We start from the raw sequence: 20,253 nt of genomic DNA, 5'->3' as shown, positions 1-20,253 counted from the left end.
AAATATGTATTCCCTCTTTTTTTAAGCTTGTTATTGTTGTTGAAGAATAGCTGACATACAATATCCTATTAGTTTCAGACATACAATACAGTGATTCAACATTTACATATATTATGAAATAATTACCACAATAAGCCTAGTTATCACCTGTTACCATATACAGTTATTACAATATTATTGATTATATTTCCTATGCTGTATCTTATATTCTCCTGGCTTATTTATTTTATAGCTGGAAATTTGTATCTCTTAATCCTCTTCCTCTATTTTGCCCATCCTCCCATCCCCCTCCCCTCTAGCAACTACCAGTTTGTTTTCCATATTTATGAATTGTTTGTTTTGTTTGTTCGTTTGTTTTTAGATTCCACATTTAATGGAAATCACACTTTGTCTTTCTCGGTTTGATTTTTTCACTTAGTGATAAAAATAAGTACCCTTTAGGTCTATCCACAATGTCACAAATGTCAAGATTTCATTCTTTTTATGGCTGAATAATATCTATTGTGAGTGTGCGTATGTGTGTGTGTGTTATACACACACACACAATACCTTTATTCATTTATCTATTGATGGACACTTAGGTTGCTTCCATATCTTGGCCACTGTAAGCAATGCTGCAATGAACATATGAGTACATATATCTTTTCAAATTCATATTTTCATTTTCTTTAAATCAATACCCAAAAGTAGAATTGCTGGATCATATGGTATTTCTATTTTTAATTATTTTAGGAAGCTCCACACTGTTTTCCTAGTTGGCTGAACCATTTTACATTCCACATTCCATCCAATAGTGCACAAGGATTCCCTTTTCTCCACATCCTCGCCAACATTTATTATTTCTTGTCATTTGGAGAATAGACATTCTGACAAGTGTGAGGGGATATCTCATTATGGGTTTGATTTGCATTTCCCTGATAATTAGTAGTGATGTACAGCATTATTTCATGTGTCTATTGGCCATCTGTATGTCTTCTTTGGAAAAATATCTGTCCATTTAATTGGATTGTTTGGGGATTTTGGTGTTGAGCTGTATTTTTTTTTTTTAAGAATTTATTTATTTACTTGTAAGGGAGATAGACTAGCTGTGGGTCTGTTCACTTACAGCCTTTATTAGGTTGGGGTATGTTCCCCCCAATAAAGTATTTATCATAAATGAATGTTAAATTCTGTCAAATGCTTTTACTACATCTACTGAGTTGATAATACAATTTTTACTCTTCATTTAGTTAATGTGGTATATCACACTGAATAATTTGCAGATATTGAAATATCTTTGCATCCCTATAATAAATCCCACTTTATCCTGGTATAGGATCCTTCCAATGTATTATTGAATTCAGTTTGCTAAGATTTTGTTGAGAATGTCTGCATTTATGTTCATCAGGGATACTGGTCTGTAATTTTCTTTTTCTTTCTTTCCTTTTTTTTTTTTTCTTGTAGTGTCTTTATCAGGTTCTGGTATGAGACTAATGCTGAACTTAGAGAATGGATTTGGAAACACTTCTTCAACTTTTTGAAACAGCTTGAGAAGGGATAGATATTAACTCTACTTTAAATGTTTGGTAAGGGATCCCTGGGTGGCGCAGCGGTTTAGCGCCTGCCTTTGGCCCAGGGCGCGATCCTGGAGACCCGGGATCGAATCCCACGTCGGGCTCCCGGTGCATGGAGCCTGCTTCTACCTCTCCTTCTGCCTGTATCTCTGCCTGTCTCTCTCCATATCATAAATAAATTTTAAAAAAGAAAAAAAATAATAAATGTTTGGTAAAATGCAACTGTGAATTAGTCTGGTTCTGGACTTCTGTCCTTCTTTTAAATATAAACTTCTCTTCCCTCGAGTGATGTTAATTTTTTTTTCTATTTTGTCTTTCCTTTTTTTAGTTCTCCCCTCATATTAAAAGCAGTTTTTCAGTTGCAGAACTCTAACCCCAACAAGCACATAATTCATACACTTAACAAATTATTTTAGCACACTGGTAAGTATTATGTTCAGGTTCCATTCAGAAACCAATCATGGCTCTTAGAATTCTGGATTGGCTCAAACAGGACTAGATAGTGCCTTTACAGGATGTTACGTTCTAATGTTGCTATACTACTAAATATAAGCATGGTTCAAGACAGAACCTCTGATTTCACCCCAAAACACACAAGTCCTCTTTCTTAATAAAATCACTTGAGTATCATAGGACTGGAAAAAAAAAAAAAAACCACAAGAATTTATTCACTAGATAAAGGACTATATTTAGAAAGTCATAGGATTAGAAGAGGAGATTCATGCAATTCTTAAAACAGGTTTGGGATCTTTATCCTCTCCTACTATGATGCAATGAATACTGTATTGTATTGTTACTTAAAAAATGAAAAATAACTGGTTATTCAGTTCTAATATCCCTATAGGCTCTGTGAGAATGTGCAGAATTTCCTACTACTCCTGTCATGTCCACCCATTCTGTATGTCAAACACATTCATCTTTCTATCTGGAATGCCCTAGAGTCCCATCTCATACTCTTATTCTTGACCTCACAAATTCATCCTATAAAATTCAAATGTCATAATCTTCAATAAATATTTTTGTGATTGCTTAGCCACAGTGAGCCTCTCTATATGATAAGATATAAACATAAGTTTTTTTTTTTTTCATTTAACCTACCCCCAACAACTGTGACAAATAATTTCCACTTCCTAGATAAGAAAACTAAGGCTGGTAAGGTCTTTCTGATTTCAAAGTCCATTGCTTGCTTGCTTGTCTAATTTAATATATACTCTCATTAGGGACGCCTGGCTCAGTGGTTGAGTGTCTGCCTTCAGCTCAGGGTGTGATCCCAGAGTACCGGGGTCCAGTCCCACATCAGGCTCCCTGCATGGAGCCTACTTCTCCCTCTACCTGTGTTTCTGCCTCTCTCTCTCTCTCTCTCATGAATAAATAAATAAAATCTTTTATATATATATTAATATGTGTGTGTGTGTATACTCTCTCATTAGTTCCATACTCTACTAAAATGGTTGTCGTCTACTAAAATGGTTGTGTTCTCTGAAGACAGAAGGCAGAGATTCTGTTTCATTCATCTTTGTATTTCCAGTGTCTGGCACAGAACAGATATTCCACAAATGCTCAATAAATGATGAATGAGCGAATAAGTAAAATGTAACAATGTTCAATTTCTTCTGGGAGGAAAATTCATCCCCTCCTAAATATTCTTTTGTAAAGAGTATGCTAGTAAGTGCTTATTTCATTCAGCAAACATTTTGTGAGTGTGTATAATATGTGATATGCTGTGCTTAAAGATAATTGAGTTTAGTTCCTTGTCCTCAAGAAACTTACAATTCAGTGGGGGAAAGGTATAAACAGTTAGCTAATTCTACTGCTACAGGTTTTATTTGTTCTAATCCCTACAAGTTCCTCTCTTTAAAGGAACCTCGGTTTTTATAACCATGTTCTCATAACTCACCCGTCCAGGAAGTAAGATACAGATCAGTCAAAAGGGGAAAAGAAAAAAAGAAAGTCCACGTATCTCAAAAGTTGTATTTTTCTTATTTAGCTCAGTAGTCACTTAAATAATGTTTATTCTTATTTAGCTCAGTAGTCATTTAAATAATGTACAATTTTAAAGAAAATAATAAAATAAAGGACACCTGATACTATCCTTGCACTTTTTCTCTTATGACAGATCACATAGCCAATTGGAAAGTTTTGGAGTCAAAACGATCAAACTTCCCATCCAAACTCTGTCCGTTTCTCCCCATATGGATCATAGACAAGCCATTTTACCTTTCTGAGCATATTTCTTCCCTTTAAAATGGATATATGGAGAACTGCCCTAAAGAGCTTTTGTAAGAGTTTAAAAAGACAATGTATATAACGCCTGCCACACCATAACCGCTACTTTTCCTAAATCAGACCTCACTAGATGCTTTTTGGAAGTTTATGATTCTATATGTAGCATAACAATATAAAAATTCTGGCCCCAAGGTCGATCACACAAAGTGTTTATCAAAAGAAAGGTACTTAAAAAAACTACTTCTTTCTGGTAAGAAGAGTGGCATGGGATAAGATTCAAGACCCTAGTGTTAAGTCTCAAGTTTCTAGACATTACATACACCATCTACCTCTTCTCAGGACACACTTTACAAATCCCTTATTTCAGATCCTCTTTGTGAAAAAGAAAACTTTATTATTTCTTATGGTTAGATCTGAAAGAATTGTTAGATATTACTCTGTATTAACAATCCCATTGTCCACAGAAGTCCAGGAACTAATCTCAACATAGAGTCTATGTATTTCTACATTTTCATTTCCAAGTCATTTCTCAACTGTTTCCTTTAAGCAAATTCACATAAGGTTTTTAAAAATCAAAAACACTTTCCTTTCTATCCTAAACCCAATTTATAATCTACTTGCCTTAAAAATTTCATTTACTTGGTACTGGTACAACAGAAAATCCACGGGCAAAAAAGTGGGTCTAGACACAGACTTTACACCTTTCATAAAAATAAACTCAAAATGAATGAGAGATCTAAATGTAAAATTATAAAACTTCTAGAAAATAAAAAAGAAGTATAAAATCTAGGCGGCCTTGGGTTTAGCAAGGAGTTTTTGAAATACAACACCAAAAGTCTATCCATGAAACTGACAAGTTGGGTTTCATTACAGTTAAAAACATTTGGGGCACCTGGGTGGCTCAGTGATTGAGCATCTGCCTTTGGCTCAGGTCCTGATACCAGGGTCCTGAAATCGAGTCCTGCATCAGGCTTCCCATGGGGAGCCTGCTTCTCCCTCTGCCTATGTTTCTGCCTCTCTCTGTGTGTGTCTCATGAATAAATAAATAAAATCTTTAAAAAATAATAAATAAAAACATTTGCTCTGAAAAAACACTGTTAAGAGAATAAAAAGAAAAGCCAGACTGGAAAAAAAAAAATCTGCAAAATACATAAATGATAAAGTGCCTGTATGAAAAAGATATAAGGAATTCTTAACTAAAAAACAGACAACCCTATTTAAAAATGGGCAAAAGTTCGGAACAGATATCTCCTCAAAGAAAATACACAGAAAATATTAGCATATGAAAAGATACTTAACATTAAATGTCATTAGGGAATGGCAAAATAAGCAACAATGAAATATTACTTACAATGCATAAAATTCAAAAAACTGACAATATCAAAAAATTGACAAGGATGAGAAGCAACAGGAGCTTGCATTAATTGCTGATGGGGATGCAAAATGACAGAGCCACACTAAAAAACAGTGTGGCAATACCTTACAAAGCTAACAATAATCTTATATGATCCAGCAATCGTGTTCTCAGTTATTTAGCCAAATGATGTGAAATCTCGTGTCTACACAAAACCTTGTCCACCAGTACTTATAACAGCTTTATTCATAGTTGCCAAAAACTGGAAGCAACCAAGATGTCCATCAATAAATGTATAGATACACAAACTGTGATACACTCACACAATGCAATATTATTAAGTGATAAAAAGAAATGAGAAAAAAAAAGAAATAAGCTATCAAATCACAAGAAGATATAAATGAACCTTAAACACATATTCGTAAGTGACAGAAGCCAATCTGACAAGGCTATATAATTCCAATTATATGATGCCTAGAAAAGGCAAAACTATAAGGACAATAAAAAAAAGAATCAGTGGTTGTCAGGGGGTGGGGATTATAGGAGGAGTAATAAATGAAGCACATAAATGGGTTTTTTTTTACTATTTGATACTATAATAATGGATACATGAAATTATGCATTTGTCAAAACCCAGCAAACTTTACAGGACAAAGAGAGAACGTTATGCAAACTTTTAAAAAATTATTGAGAAGGTCAAAAGGATTCCAGGACAGAATGAAGATTGTGACAAAAGGATCTGACACTGTTATTAATGTATACAACTACCACACTAAGTGAGATAGGAGAAAAAGGAATGAAATCCACAAAGTAAAAGCAAAAGGAACTCCAAACAAGAACTGTACTCTGGTTGATAAAGTTGTTTACCACTCTCTGTAAAGAGAATATAAGTTAACAATTTCAATAGTACTATATGTATACAATAGGATTGAACAATAAAATAAATGGATGACAGATGGTGGGAGCCAGGTTTCTTCTCATGGTTGGAATGAATTTACATATAAGCAAGAAGAGAAGGCCAAAAGATACAAGTCGTCACATAATAGGTAGAGTTGTAGACACCCATATGAATTCATATTCTGCTTAATATGGATACATATGATTACACGGAGAACTATGTATAGACAGGTGTATACACATGGGTTTGTATACATGCATATATTTCCTGCTCTCTAGATAGCTAAAGAGGCAATGACACCCCAGTAGCAAGAAGAACCCAGCACCCAAATCTTGGCCTCTAATACTATTTCCCAAGAAAATCAAACAGGTTCTTTCTCCCTGATTCTAGGACAGGAAATGGAAATATAAAAGATGAACCTGGAACATCGTTTAATGCCAGAAAGTAAGAAATGACTTTTAAAAAAAAAGACCTCTCACATTGATGGAGACATGTCAAAGGAGCACAGGAGATGACTGAAAGAGCTCCCTGTGGCCAAAGCTGAAACAATTTGAGCAAAAAAATAAAGTAGTACTGGACTATAACCCAAAGTATATAATGTATATCCATGAGTACAGACCAATATAAGCAAATCATTGAGTAAATACATAATGGGGACAAAAAAAAAATCTGCCATGCAGAAGAATTCTACATAATTTATCTAAGATGCCCCACCCTCAGAGAGAAGTAAGATTATCCACTCCTTGAATGTGTTCTGTGCACAGTGACTTTCTTCCAAGAGTATCGCATGGAAAGAAGAGGAGGAACTTTTCAGGGCAGACACCTAACAAACACTAACTCGGCCAGGTGATGAAGATCAGTATCAATAGTGATAAGTCCTGCTGACAGCATGTACCCTTTACATAATGTAATAAAAATGGCATTTTACTTCTGTGATCCTTCTTACAAAAAACTAAAAGCCCAGTCTGATCATGAGAATGAAAGTCACACTAATTCCAATGGAAGGGTATTCTACACAATACCTGACAAATAACTCCTCACAACTGTGAAGGTCATCAAACACAAGGTCTAACAAACTGTCACGGCCAAAAGGACCATAAGGAGACCTGACAACTCAGTGGTATCTAAGATGGTAGGGCCCTGAAACAGAAAAAGGACACCAAAAAAAAACTGAGGAAAGCTAAATAAAGTATGGATTTCAGTTGGTAATACTGCTTCATTAATTAACACAATACTAATGTACGATGTAATAAGAGGAAATTGGGTAACAGTGTATATAAGAAGTACTGTACCATCTGCACACTTTTCCTGTAAACCTAAAACTCATCGAAAAAATAAAATATATTTTTTAAAATACCATCTAAGAATGTATCTAGAAAACGCTAAAGAGGCTGTCATGAAGCACTGAACACCTTCCCTGCATACATTAAGGTTTAAATGTTGACAACTATGTTGTTACAGAATTTTCCTTAAGAAAACATTTTCAATCACTAACAGCTGCAAACAATTTCATGCAGTAATTCCCAGCAGGGCTGTACTATAGCTAAAGTACTTTAACTAAAATTCCACTCTTCCCCTTACATACCATTGCAGATGTCTGAAAGTTTGTAACCTATCATTAACTTATGTTGTTTCATGATGATACGAATCTGTTTAATACAACTCACCAAAGCAACCTAAATTGTATATAAATGAAATCAGTGCTAAAACACTCACCCAACAAAACTTCAAGGATCTAAAAAAAGATCTTGAGAAAAACTATCATCTTGTACTGTGGATATTACATTCTCTTATAAAAACCATGGTTTAAGTGATCTGTTGCAGAATTAAAATAGGTAAATGAAGAAAACAGGTCAGCAGAAAAAAAAGGGGCAGTGAGCATAGCATAAGAAAAGGGTCTAGAACTTAAAAGTCTATCAAATAAAAACTCAAAGTAAAAAATAAAAAGCCTATGTTATAGCAGAGAAAAGGACTGATAACTGAAAAGTCTCAAAAAAATTGAAAATAGGAAAAATGAGAAATGAAAACAAAATGAAGTATTTTCATTCGATCAGAAACAAGCAAAGTGTTGAAAATTAGACATTGGACTACCGACAGAGAACAAACCAGAATAAACCATGCTGAAGAATCACCCTCAATGCAACTTCAAGTATTCTCCCATCATTAATAAAAGACTGAAAATTATTATTTAATGACTGATATTCAATGACACTGGAAAGTGGAAAGAAAAAAGATTACAAAGAGAATGTACCGAATATTGTGAACAGTGGTTATTTCAGAATAGTGGAATTAAAAGTTTTCATCTTTTTTTTTTTCCTGCTGTGTAGTGAATGACCTGTGGAATTTTAAAGTCTTAATCTATGAATTCTGCACTAAAGGCTCTCTATAAAATGTCATTATATTTGTGACCCCCTTTAGTGGCAATTCTATAAAGCTCATTATTTTTCTAATCGTAAGCCAAAGCGTGAACACATGCCCCCAAATTTTTCACACTAGCACCTTAAGAACTATAACAATCTGTCCGAAAAACTCCAATTCCAAACGGAAAATCTATACTAGGTGCGAGGCGATGACATTGACTTTTAATTTCAATGACCACAGACAGGATTGACATTTCGTACCCACTTTGCAAAACCCTAGTCCCTTTAGCATGGTATCCTCTCAGGAGAAATACATTAGAAGCAACACACAACACAGCTACTTTGTTGTTACCTGTGTATATCCATACAGGTGTGTGTATATGGATACATATAGATATATGTACATATACATACGTGTATGTAACTACATGAATATAGATATATGAATATATATATTCACTTCATATATAGTTTCATATGTATATATATGAAGTCTTCCGGGAATCCTAATTCTCCTATCTCCCAAAAGAATAACAAAACCAAAAGTAAGCTGTTCATATGCATCTTAAACAAAGTTTTATCCCAACTCTTAAGATATCACCTACTCCTTTTATTATGAGACAAAAACTGAAACCTTCCAAAGAAAAGCATTAATACATCCCACTGAAATAGATTTTGTAGGAGAGAATTCCAGTTCTTAAAAGCTCTACCGCCCTAGACGTCTGTGGAGTCCAAATCCTAATTCCACAGACGTCCTCCCCCAAAGAAATTCCGGCAGTTCGATGGGCACTTAGGAGGGGGGGAAGGAGGATTTGAGAAACAGCGCAGAGGAGGAGAACAATCCGTGCAGTGATTTTTGCACACAGATCGTCCTGGAAAGGAAAGTAGGCAGTGGCCGTAGGGGAGCGAGCCTGGTCTTCACGCGTGGGGGGACCTCCTCCGAAGGCATGAATCCGCAGAGAACACCGGAAAGGCCACCTTCCGAAAGTAAAAACGGTGAGTCAAGTGGAAGTACGGACGGAGAAGTCGACGAGGGGATCGGGAGTGACAACTCTTCCCGGGCAAGGCGCTGTCCTACCTGGACGGCAGCTGCGGTGGTGGGACCTTAGGGGTGCGGGGAGACACGGTCCCCGGGAGCGCGGGGAGGGTCGCTCCGACAGACCCCAGCCTAGGGGGCCGTGACAAGACCTGCCCTGCAGTCGCCCCACGGGCCAGACAGGCGCAGGTGTCTGTGCGGAAGCTCGGGTTACCTGCAAATATGGCAAAGGCCCCGGGACGCGCGGGTGCCCACGGCTCCCGGGCCCCGCGTGGGCGTGCGGGCGGGCGGGCGGGCGTGCGGCGCGGCGGCCGGGGGTCTGCACCCGCCCGCTCCCGGCTCCCGGCTCCCGGCTCCCTGCTCCCGGCTCCCTGCTCCCGGCTCCCTGCTCCCGGCTCCGGCTCCCCGGCTCCCGGGCTCCCCGACGCGCTCCGCCCGCAGCGCCCCGCGCACCTGGCTCCCGACACCAGTTGAAAGCAGTCAAAGTGAATGAGAGCGGACGCGGCGCCTGGCCCCGCTCCATCCAGGCACACAAAGGCGGATTTTTAAGATCGAGGCTGAGTTCAAGCAGCTGGACCCCGGCCGGCGCCGTCCGCCCGCGCGGCTCTTACCTCGGATCCGCCCTCGGGGGCCGTGGCTTTCCACCCCCCGGAGGCGCCGCGAGCCGGGACCCGGCGGGACGCGGCGGGAGAAAGCCCCCGACCCGGCCCGGGCCACGCCCTTCCACTCCTCCCCGAGCCGCAGGGCCGCCGAGCGCGCCGGGCTGCCGAGCCGCGGTCTCCGGGCGAGCTCAGCGCGGACCCCGCGCCGGGCAGGACCGCCGCGCCCGCCGCCGCCTGCGAAGTGTGCAGCCGCCCGCCCGCTCGCCCGCTCGCCGCCAAAGCCAGCCGCGCGCCGCGCATGCCCACTACCCCGGCGAGGCGCGAGCCAGAGCGCGCGCGCGTGTGCGCGCCTGGCGCGGCCGGAGCGGGCTCCGCTCTCCGGGTCTTGCGGGCGGCCGAGCCGCGGAGTAGCTGGTCGACCCCAGAGCTGCGGGCGCGCTGGGCTGCGGGGCCCCGGGCGGGCGGGCGGGCGAGGGGCGGGAGGGAAGAGGGCAGGCGCCGCGCTAAGTTATCGACGCCATCGAAGTCGGGCCAAGGTTCCTAGCGGCGGACAGGTCTGCAGAAGTGCCCCAGCGGGACCGACGAGCGCCCGGGGGACGCGGGGGACGCGGGAGGGCGAGCGGCGCGCGTGGAGGGGGCGCCCCCGGGGCGGTGCGAGCGCCCCGAGACCGCACCCCGCGTGGGCCGACGGCTCGACCCGCCACACTTCGTCTTCCTTCGCGCCGCCCTGCCACCTGGTTTCCCCCCTTTGGTCACTCTCTTCTTTTTTTTTGTTTCAGTTCATGCCATCACCGGGTGACAACCAAGGGCCTCCATCCGGTCCTTAGCAGCAGCCGAGCAAGCCCAGACCCGCTGGGCCAGCCGCCGTGGATGCCGCGGATGCCGCGGATGCCGCGGATGCGGTGCTCACGGAGTTCTTGCCCGGAGCCTGATGTGCTTTGAAGCGGTAGAGACTTCTTTCACTTAATCCCTCTCGTAACCTAACCAAGCCTCGTCGTCGGGGAGGTGACTGACTCCTCCACCAGTAGCTCCCTGGGCCACTCCATGGGAAGCCCTGCAGTCTCCCGCGTGGTATTTTCTTGCTCTTAAAGCCCTCCTTTGTCCTAGCTACGCCCCCTTCCTGTTCTAACTTCTTTAAAGCCAGTCGACTCTCAGAAATCAACCAAGATCATCTTGGTTAAAACCCAGTGGACCTGCTTGCTTTGTGAAACAAGGAGAAAGGAAGGCTTCACACCAAGGTGAACGTTAAAACCATTAGGCTGAAAGTTCACATAGATCTTTTTTAAATTTTTATTTATTTATGATAGTCACACAGAGAGAGAGAGAGAGAGAGAGAGAGGCAGAGACACAGGCAGAGGGAGAAGCAGGCTCCATGCACCGGGAGCCCGACATGGGAATCGATCCCGGGTCTCCAGGATCGCGCCCTGGGCCAAAGGCAGGCGCCAAACCGCTGCGCCACCCAGGGATCCCAAGTTCACGTAGATCTTAAGTCCAGTCCCCCATCTTAAGTAGAAATCTCCTCTTCAGTATTTCCATCGTACCTTCGTCCACTTAAACTTTTACAATGTTGGAAATCTCTATCCTTATTAGTATTATGTATAATCATGGTTATTTATTCAATTTTTACCTGTACCAGGAACTAAGCAATTTTTAAATATTACTTCTAATCCTTAACATGAGATACGCCTTATTATACCTATTCGATAGGGAAATAAAGCTCAGAAGTATCATCCTTTTTTACCACAGCCAGCGCTGGTACCAGGATTTAAATTCCGTTCTGCTTAGAAGATCTATAATCATTTGATTTGTGAACATCAACTCACTTTCCCTTAACTTACACCATTGGTGCTGAATATGACCCCTAGGAATTAATCTCACTCTTTATAAACATAGCAAGCCTTAAAATATTTGAAGCAAGTACTAAGTAGCTATCAGAATATCTAATATTTTTCTATTTTTCAAAAATTTTAGATCCTTTCATTATTTGTCAAAAAGAATGGTGAGCCCTCATATATATATATATCCTGCTTTGAATGTCCTTTGACTTTTCCTTTTCCTTCTTAGATTGTGCACTCAAAAGAAAACAGAACATTCAAATATGGTGGACCAAGAACTTTGTTAGAAAAGTGATCAGTAGCCCCTTTGATCCAAGCATACCCTGTCAATAAGGCATCCCAAACTTGTGTTAGGCTTTACTTTTAGCAAAGGTATTACCTACAATTGAATAAAACATCCAAGTCTATTTTACATGAACTGCAATTAAACCATAGCTTCCACCTTATATAGTCTGTTTCTTTAATTCTATGTTTAAACCCAATTTTTGCCTTTAATCCATATTAAATTTCATTTTGTGTGTTTTAAGACATAATTTCAGGTTTTGAAATCTTATTAGTGGGATGTCTGGGTGGCTTAGTGGTTGAGCATCTGCCTTTGGCTCAAGGCGTGATTCCAAGGTCCTGGAATCCAGTACCACATCAGGCTCCCTGCAGGCAGCCTGCTTCTCCCTCTTCTTGTGTCTCCGCCTCTCTCTGTCTCTCATGAATAAATAAATAAAATCTTTAAAGAAAAAAAAAAAAAAGAACTTATTAGTGATTACTTTTAACTTATGGTATCTGTGAAGTTAATGAACATGCTTCTTTGTTTCCACTTAAGTCGAATAAAGTTAATAAAACAGGCTTAGAAAAGAGCCTTGTAGCCCACCACCAAAAATAATCTCCAAGATAATAATTTATGAACCAACACTTTTCGAGTTTATGCAATCATACTATAACCAACAAGGATTTCATGAATGGGTTTCTAAATGTGTTACTGAAATGAAAATTCACTGCCTCTAGCATCCCTAAATACACCAGTCCAAGTATCTATTAAAGAAAGGAGAAAGAAAGAAAGAAAGAAAAAAGAAGCTAGTTAAACAAGATCCATTTTCAAATTAACCCATCTGGTATCAATGATCCCCATTACCTTCTCAAAGTGCTTAGAACCAATGTTAATAGTCTCTTTTATACTTTTGCTGAGAATTGGTCCAACTTGCCTGTTTATAGTGCCACCATATTAAAGTTTCCTCTTTTTAAAAACCTATTTGTTAATGTTGGTATGGGGATGAAAATAATGTAGGACAGAATGAAGATATATGGAGTGAATAGGGTCTTTCAGGTGTGGAGCGAAGTTGCAAAATTTGGGGAACAGATTAAATCTACTCTGGGTGTAAAAGTTAGATACAGAAAATGTGAAAAATTATAGTGGTGGAATATATGTAATCTGAAAACTAGGAGCTTTATCTAAACTACTGAGGAGTGGGATCCCTGGGTGGCGCAGCGGTTTGGCGCCTGCCTTTGGCCCAGGGCGCGATCCTGGAGACCCGGGATCGAATCCCACACCAGGCTCCCGGTGCATGGAGCCTGCTTCTCCCTCTGCCTATGTCTCTGCCTCTCTCTCTCTCTGTGACTATCATAAATAAATAAAAATTAAAAAAAAATTTAAAAAAAAAATAAATAAATAAATAAACTACTGAGGAGTTAAATATACTCTTCAAATACCCCTCCCCATTCCAATCCTGCCAAACTAATGCTTGAATATCATTTAGGGACTGCTGTATATAGCTTTATAGGCAGTCTTAAGAGCAAATAATGCAAAACATATCTGTAGATAAATTAGAAAAGGTATACAGGCATTACTTGTTTTATTGCACCTCACTTTATTTGCCCTTCAAAGAGACTTTGTAGGTTTTTTTTTTTTTGTTTTTTTTTTTGTTTTTTTTTTTTTACAAATTGAGGGTTTGTTGCAACCTTGCATCCACCAAGTCTAACAGCGCCCTTTTTCCAACAGCATTTGATCACTTCATGTCTCTGTGTGTCATTTTGGTAATTCTTGCAAGATGTAAAACTTTTTATAAGACTTATATTTGGCATGAGAATCTGTAATAAGTGATCTTTGATGTTACTATTGTTATTGTTTTGAGGCTGCACAAACTAAAAACATATGATATATCAAGTATAAAACAATGAGAAGACTGAGGTAGCTATATTAAAATCATACACAGTAGACTTAAGATAAAAAAATATTATGAGAGATGGACAGGGTTACTACTTAATGATAAATCTGTAAGGAGAAATTTATAAATCCACCATTATGGGGGAATATTTCAACACCCTCTCACCTATTGATAAATTTTTCACGATTCCATGTACATAGATAGATATAGATATATAGATGTAGAATTATAGATATACAACATTTAGAGAATGTGCATTCTCATCAAACCCATAAGAAATATTTTTATAAATTGGAGCACCTGGGTGGTTCAGTCGGTTAAGCTTCTGACACTTGGTTTCTGCAGGGGTAGTCTCAGGGTCATGATATGGAACCCCCTCTTGGGCTCTGCTCAGCAGGGAGTCCACTTGGGATTCTCTTTTTCTCCTTCTCCTTCTGCCCCTCCCCCACTTACCCACATGCAGATGCACACTCTCAAATAAAAAAACCTTAAAAAAAAAAAAAAAGAAACATTTACATAAACTGACCAGCATACTCAATACATTTCAAAGAACGTTTATTATCTAGACCAGGTGTTGAAAATCTTTTCCTGTGAAGGGCCAGATAGTAAGTACATTTGCTTTGCAGGTTTCTTGCAACTACTCAACTCTCCTATTGCAGCACGAAAGCTACCATACATAGAAAATATGCTTATGCAGTTCAACTATCTTTTCCTGCAGGAGCAAGGTCAGTAATTAAGTTAATGCCCATGACTGTTTTCCAGTAAAACTTTATTTAGGCACATTGAATTTTAGTTTTTTTAAGATTTTTATTTATCTATTTGAGAGAAAGAGAGCACATGTGCGAGCTGGGTTGGGGGAGCAAAGGGGGATCAGACTGAGCTGAGCACAGAGCCAGAATAGGGGCTCAGTCCCATACAGGGAGATCATCCTGAGCCAAAATCAAGTCGGCAGCTTAACCAACTGAGCCACCCGAGTGCCCTGAATTTCAATTTTATATCATTTTCACATGTCTCAAAGTATTATCCTTTTGTGTTTTTCAACCTATTAAAATGTGCCAACCATTCTTGGTTCACTAGTATAGAGTATAGAAAAACAGGTGGCAGGCTGGGTTTGTTGATCGCTGATTTAGACCTGGTAATCTCTACTAAAATCTCCTGATAGATTTAGAAATTAATAGACTAATTTTTTAAAGATTTAAATTTAATTTAAAATTTAAATAACAGTACATTTTAATTTCTAAAGATTAACTTAAATTAATGGGATTTTAAAATAGACTTCCAAATAACTCATGGGTCAAAGAGGAAATGATGAATGAAAATTTAAAAGTACTTAAAATTGAATTAAAGAGAAATAAATGTTGATATATCCAGATCATGAAATATTCTATAGTGAGGAACATGAGGAAATTACAGGTATGTTCAGCAGCCTAGATAACTCTTAAAAACATAATACTGAGGGAAGTTCACAGATTATGTACAAGTTGCCCTTTTACAAAACTTGGACACACGCAAAACTAAGTGGTATGTTATTATCTAGGAACACATATACCTTTGTTTAAAACAAGTGTGTAAACAAAAGAATGTGAATCATGAAATTCAGTACAGTGATTACGTCTGAGGGACAAGAAGGGAAACAGAACAGCAAGGCTAACATAGATAAATTGTAATAGTGAGTCATAGGTGTTCAGCTTACGTACTGTTCTCACTCCTGCAGGAGGAAACGATTATTGAATTGCATACAGCAAGGAGAACATTAATGCAGGAAGATAGCTCTAGCTACAGAGAGTCTGAAAGAGAGGAGGCAAAATGACAGAAGGAGGACAAGGCAATTGTTGATTTGTGATGCAAGTGATCCAGTTACTATTCTTTTATTTACCTGGACACAAGTCATAAGAATCCCTCATTGTTTATTATCCCTGATCTTTCAATGACTGATGAGCTCTGTAGATAAGAACACTGCTTTCTGAGCGGGGCCACAGATATTCTGTTCCTAATTTTAAATGTGAAAGTTTATTTTTACAGCACAATTTATTTCCCTCAGAAATTCCACTGCTTCTACAATTGAGGGAAATTTAATTTTGAATCTGGAGGGATATTGATTGATCCATTTACTAGTAACATCTGAATATTTTTTATTTTTATTTATTTTTATTTTTTTCTGAATATTATATAAATGCAAAACAGACATCATTTGTTTTATCTTTTTGAGAACATTGTACTGCTTATTCCACAGAACTGGAAATTTGCCATTCAAAAATTGCACTTGTTTCAGTATTTGCAACTTTTTTTTTTTTTTTGGCAAAACTAAGCTTTTTATTTTTCTGTGTGTCTAAGCAGAAGAGATTGAAAAGAGAAAAATAAAATAACCCTGAGAAAAAGTAAATAATCACCAATTTTAAATTACAGTTTAGGCATTAAATGGAATCCTATCTTACTATTGAAAAGAAAGAAGTGGTAATTAACTACTAACTTGAATGTACATCAACATATATAGTTGTTGGGGTGCCTCAGTGGTTCAGTCTATTGGGCATCCATCTCTTGGTTTTGGCTCAGGTCATGATCCCAGAGTCCTGGGATCAACCCCCACCTCTGGCTCCGCACTCAACGTGGAATAAGCTCAAGATTCTCTCTCCCTCTCCTTTTGCCCCTCCCCCTGCTTGGGCTCTCTCTCTCTCTTTCTCTCAAATAAATAAATATTTTTTAAAAGATATATATATTTATTAAGGGGGGAGGAAGGTTATAATGCACTATACAGTATGAATTAATACATATAAAAAAGACTAAGAAAAATACAAGCCAACATTTTAACAGCATTTTTATGGGGAGACAGATGACAGTATAGTTAGGAGTTACTTACATTCTTTCGGTTAATATATTTCTATAATATTTGAATTTCTAACCGTGGACCTATATTATTAGGGGGCAGAGAAAATAACATAGTAATACTTTATTGTGAATTTGGGATGTTTCTAAATTCTTTACTCCTTCTACAACTCAGCTAGATTTTTTAAATTTTCAGCCCTAATGTCTGAAATTACATTTTTATGTCTTTAAGTTACTGAGCTATGATAACCCTCAAGCTATTTAACAATTCCCTTTGGGTACACTCATTGGCATTGCAAACACAGACTCGGTTTCCTTAAGTTGGCACCCAAAATTTGTTCTTCATTGGCAGCAGAATCCGGGGGGGTGGTGAGGGAGGGGATAAAACAAAATAAAAGAAAACTCCTATTACAAATTTGAAAGCAAATTCATTCAGATATCCCTGTGCTCAAGAAAACTCCAACTACCTTAGAGATAATTTTTCTGATATCAATGTATAAATCCAAGTTTTAGCAGGACAAGAGCAAACATATCCCCCAGATTCCATGTCTAATTCCATCTTAAAGGACTTGGAAACACACACACACAAAGGAAAACCTCTAAAGTGTACGATAAAGGCTTATTGACTTTCCAAATACACTGCAACTTTCCTTTCCTCTAATGAACGCTTGCAAATACAAAGCTTTCAAAGCATTTCCCACACATTTTTACCATATTCAGCAGAGCATTTCTGATCTTATTAACCATAGGTAGCATTGTGTGCATTCATGACTTTACTACACAGAGGCATAACCGCCCTTACGCAAAGCTCTTGCAACTAAGACGTTTAAGTCTTGTGAAGGTACTCTAAAGATACAAGTAAGCTTTACAGGACCTTGCGTGGTGCTCATGCCATCCATATATTCATAAACTTTGTAAGTAACCTTATGCCAGTTTAGACCAGATTTGCTGCCAAACAAATGCAAGTCAAGTAAGGCTTTGTCAGCGCATGAAATCTGAAAGACAAATAAATAATTATTTTTAAAATTCGAGTCTTTCAACTCCACATTGCAAAATAAGTCCTAATGTACCTGAATGGTGGTGCCACAAAGAGTAACTGCATTGTTATTCATTGTTATTCCTTTGAGTACTTGAAGTTTGCTTCTTTAAGTCTTTCTGTCCTTTCTATGCAGTTGGGCATCCCTCCATCCACTTTGTTGCTATGACTTTCTCTACCATCTTCCTCCCTGATGATTTATTACTTTTAATCTGCTTTGGCTTCAAACATAGGCAACCAAATTATTATAGTCGTGTATGAAATTAAAGAGTAAGTAGGTTTGACATCGGGAACTCAAAAGTTACTTCATGATAAGAGGAACAAATTTTGCTCACATTCTTGACAACCCTTATTTCAAGATTTAGAGGCTTTTTTTTTTTTTTGCTAATGATTATTGTATTCACAATCTTTTAGATTGTTATCCTTTAAAAATTGACTCCAACTTCTTGCTCTAAAAAAAGTTTCATTTTATAGATGTCACCTATTTACAGGAACTGATATCTTGTGAAGCCATGTTATTCTAATATATGCAAACATGTCTGTTTGGTCATATCAAAGTAAGGTAAGGTCGAGTGCTTATTCATTCTTGCACCAAAAAAAATGGGTTATGGCAATCAACATCAAAGTATTCATAAAACCTTAAAGTAAAATTGCAAGATGACATTTCTAAATAATCATAGTCAGTTGCCTGTCTTTGCTCAACTTACAAATTCCTTCATTTTCTGACCCCACCCTACCCATTTATCCTCATTTATTAGTGCCCTGGTGAGCCTTCCCACAGCTCCAATCATCAGAGCCCTTTAACCACACAGGCCCCATTGATCACTGCAATACATTGGAAACCTGGTGAAGAGTAGAGGGTCATGACTGGAAATCAATACAGCAATGTCCATGACGCAAGGTGCCAGGACAGAAGTAGCCAAAGCTGGCAGAAGATTAATACCAGATGCTAAGAGAATGAGGTGATGAAAAGAAGAGTGTTGAAAACAGTGGGAACCAGAAACCCAGGCAAGTGACTCAAACATGAGAAAGCATCTTAGGGGCCTCTGATTCATCTTTTCAGCAAAGGTTCAAACACCTAGATACGCCCTGGGGATACAGCAAGGAGTACAAAATTGTCTCCACCCTTGAGGGCTTGCAGTGTTAGCAATTAAACAACTAGAAACAAATAGTGACAACCATATGCCATGTTATGACAGCACAATGTGATACCAAGCATTGTGTGAACACAGAGAAATGGATTCTGCTCTGCAAAAGTCAGGCTAGCATCATAGAGATTTGCTCTAAGGCATTTCACTGACCACCTTCCAACTTCCTTGTTCGAGCACTCTGGCACATTTCCATCACAGCATCTTAGTGCTTGCTATTCCCATGCCCTGGAATGCTCTCCTTCCAGATATCTACATGGCTCACTCTTTCACCTCATTCAGGGCTCTCAGCTCAAATGTTACCTCACCAAAAAAGATTTCTCTGACCAATTACCCTATTCAAGACCTCCTAACTTGTCTCCACTTCCTATCTTCTATTCCACCAATCAATGCTCACATATTCTCTAAGATGAAAACCTGTCCTTAATTCAATCATGCATTCACTCACTCACTTAGTCTTACTCAATAACATGTAATGAAAACATACTGTGTGCCAAGTACAGATTATTTTATTTTCCCTCTAAATAAAATAAATTTTATTTTATTTTCCTCAAAATGCCTTGACTCCTTGCTATTATCCTTGTGCCCATGTACATTCTGTGTCCAAACCCCGAGTCCCCCACTCCAAGTTTTTTTGACAAACTGCTGCATGTTCTTCATAACTCTGCTCAATTCTTTCTCACTAATTCATTCAGTTCTGCTCAGGCACTGGGGATGCAGTAATAAATACAACTTACATCCCTTCTTTCACGGAATTTACATAAGGGAAATAGACAATAAAGATTTGAACTAGATTATTTCAGACTGTGTTAAATGCTATGAATAAAAGGCTGTGTGAGGCTATTGTAAGGGAGATTAAGAGAGAAACAGTGTGCGTGTGTGTCTGCATTTACATACACTGACGCATGTGTTGTGGGGTACAATGATCTGGACTTGGCACACAGTAGATTTTCATTACATGTTATTAAGTAAATAAGTAAGTGAGTAAATGAGTGAGCGAGTAACTACATGATTGAATTAATGATCGGGTTTTTACCTTGGAAAATATATGAGCATTTGTTGGTGGAATAGAAGGTAGGAAGTAGAGACGAGTTAGAAGGCTGAGCTTCTGAAGAGAGAAAAATAATGAAGGCCTAAACTAAAAAGTGGGAATAGAGGAGAGAGACTGCACTTGAGACACGAGTAGAATTGTCATATGATCGAATATAGAAGAGGCCAATGAAGGA

At 38.9% G+C, this 20,253-nt stretch overlaps 1 protein-coding gene and 1 long non-coding RNA gene across 6 annotated transcripts in view; one reads left to right on the top strand and one right to left on the bottom strand.

The window, feature by feature from the left end:
- The window catches only part of EPS8 (epidermal growth factor receptor pathway substrate 8), a 176,585-nt gene extending 166,279 nt beyond the window's left edge, over positions 1–10,306 (bottom strand). The window contains exon 1 of one of the 5 annotated variants that reach the window (XM_049102979.1): positions 10,039–10,306. The gene's annotated coding sequence lies outside the window, so the exon portion shown is untranslated. Of the gene's footprint in view, positions 1–9,880 lie in introns of all 5 variants that reach the window. The other 4 variants (XM_025455205.3, XM_025455207.3, XM_025455208.3 and 1 more) reach the window with 4 other exon arrangements.
- Positions 9,114–12,310, top strand: LOC125753884 (uncharacterized). Its single transcript, XR_007406618.1, has 2 exons — positions 9,114–9,387; positions 10,809–12,310. It is a non-coding gene; the product is annotated as an uncharacterized LOC125753884 (long non-coding RNA).
- The last annotated feature ends 7,943 nt before the right edge of the window (positions 12,311–20,253 follow it).

This window comes from Canis lupus, chromosome 27 (genome assembly GCF_003254725.2).
Source record: "Canis lupus dingo isolate Sandy chromosome 27, ASM325472v2, whole genome shotgun sequence".
NCBI classification, from domain to species: Eukaryota; Metazoa; Chordata; class Mammalia; order Carnivora; family Canidae; genus Canis; species Canis lupus.
The sequence above is the reverse complement of the archived record's forward strand: the minus strand, read 5'-3'. Positions and strand labels throughout refer to the sequence as shown.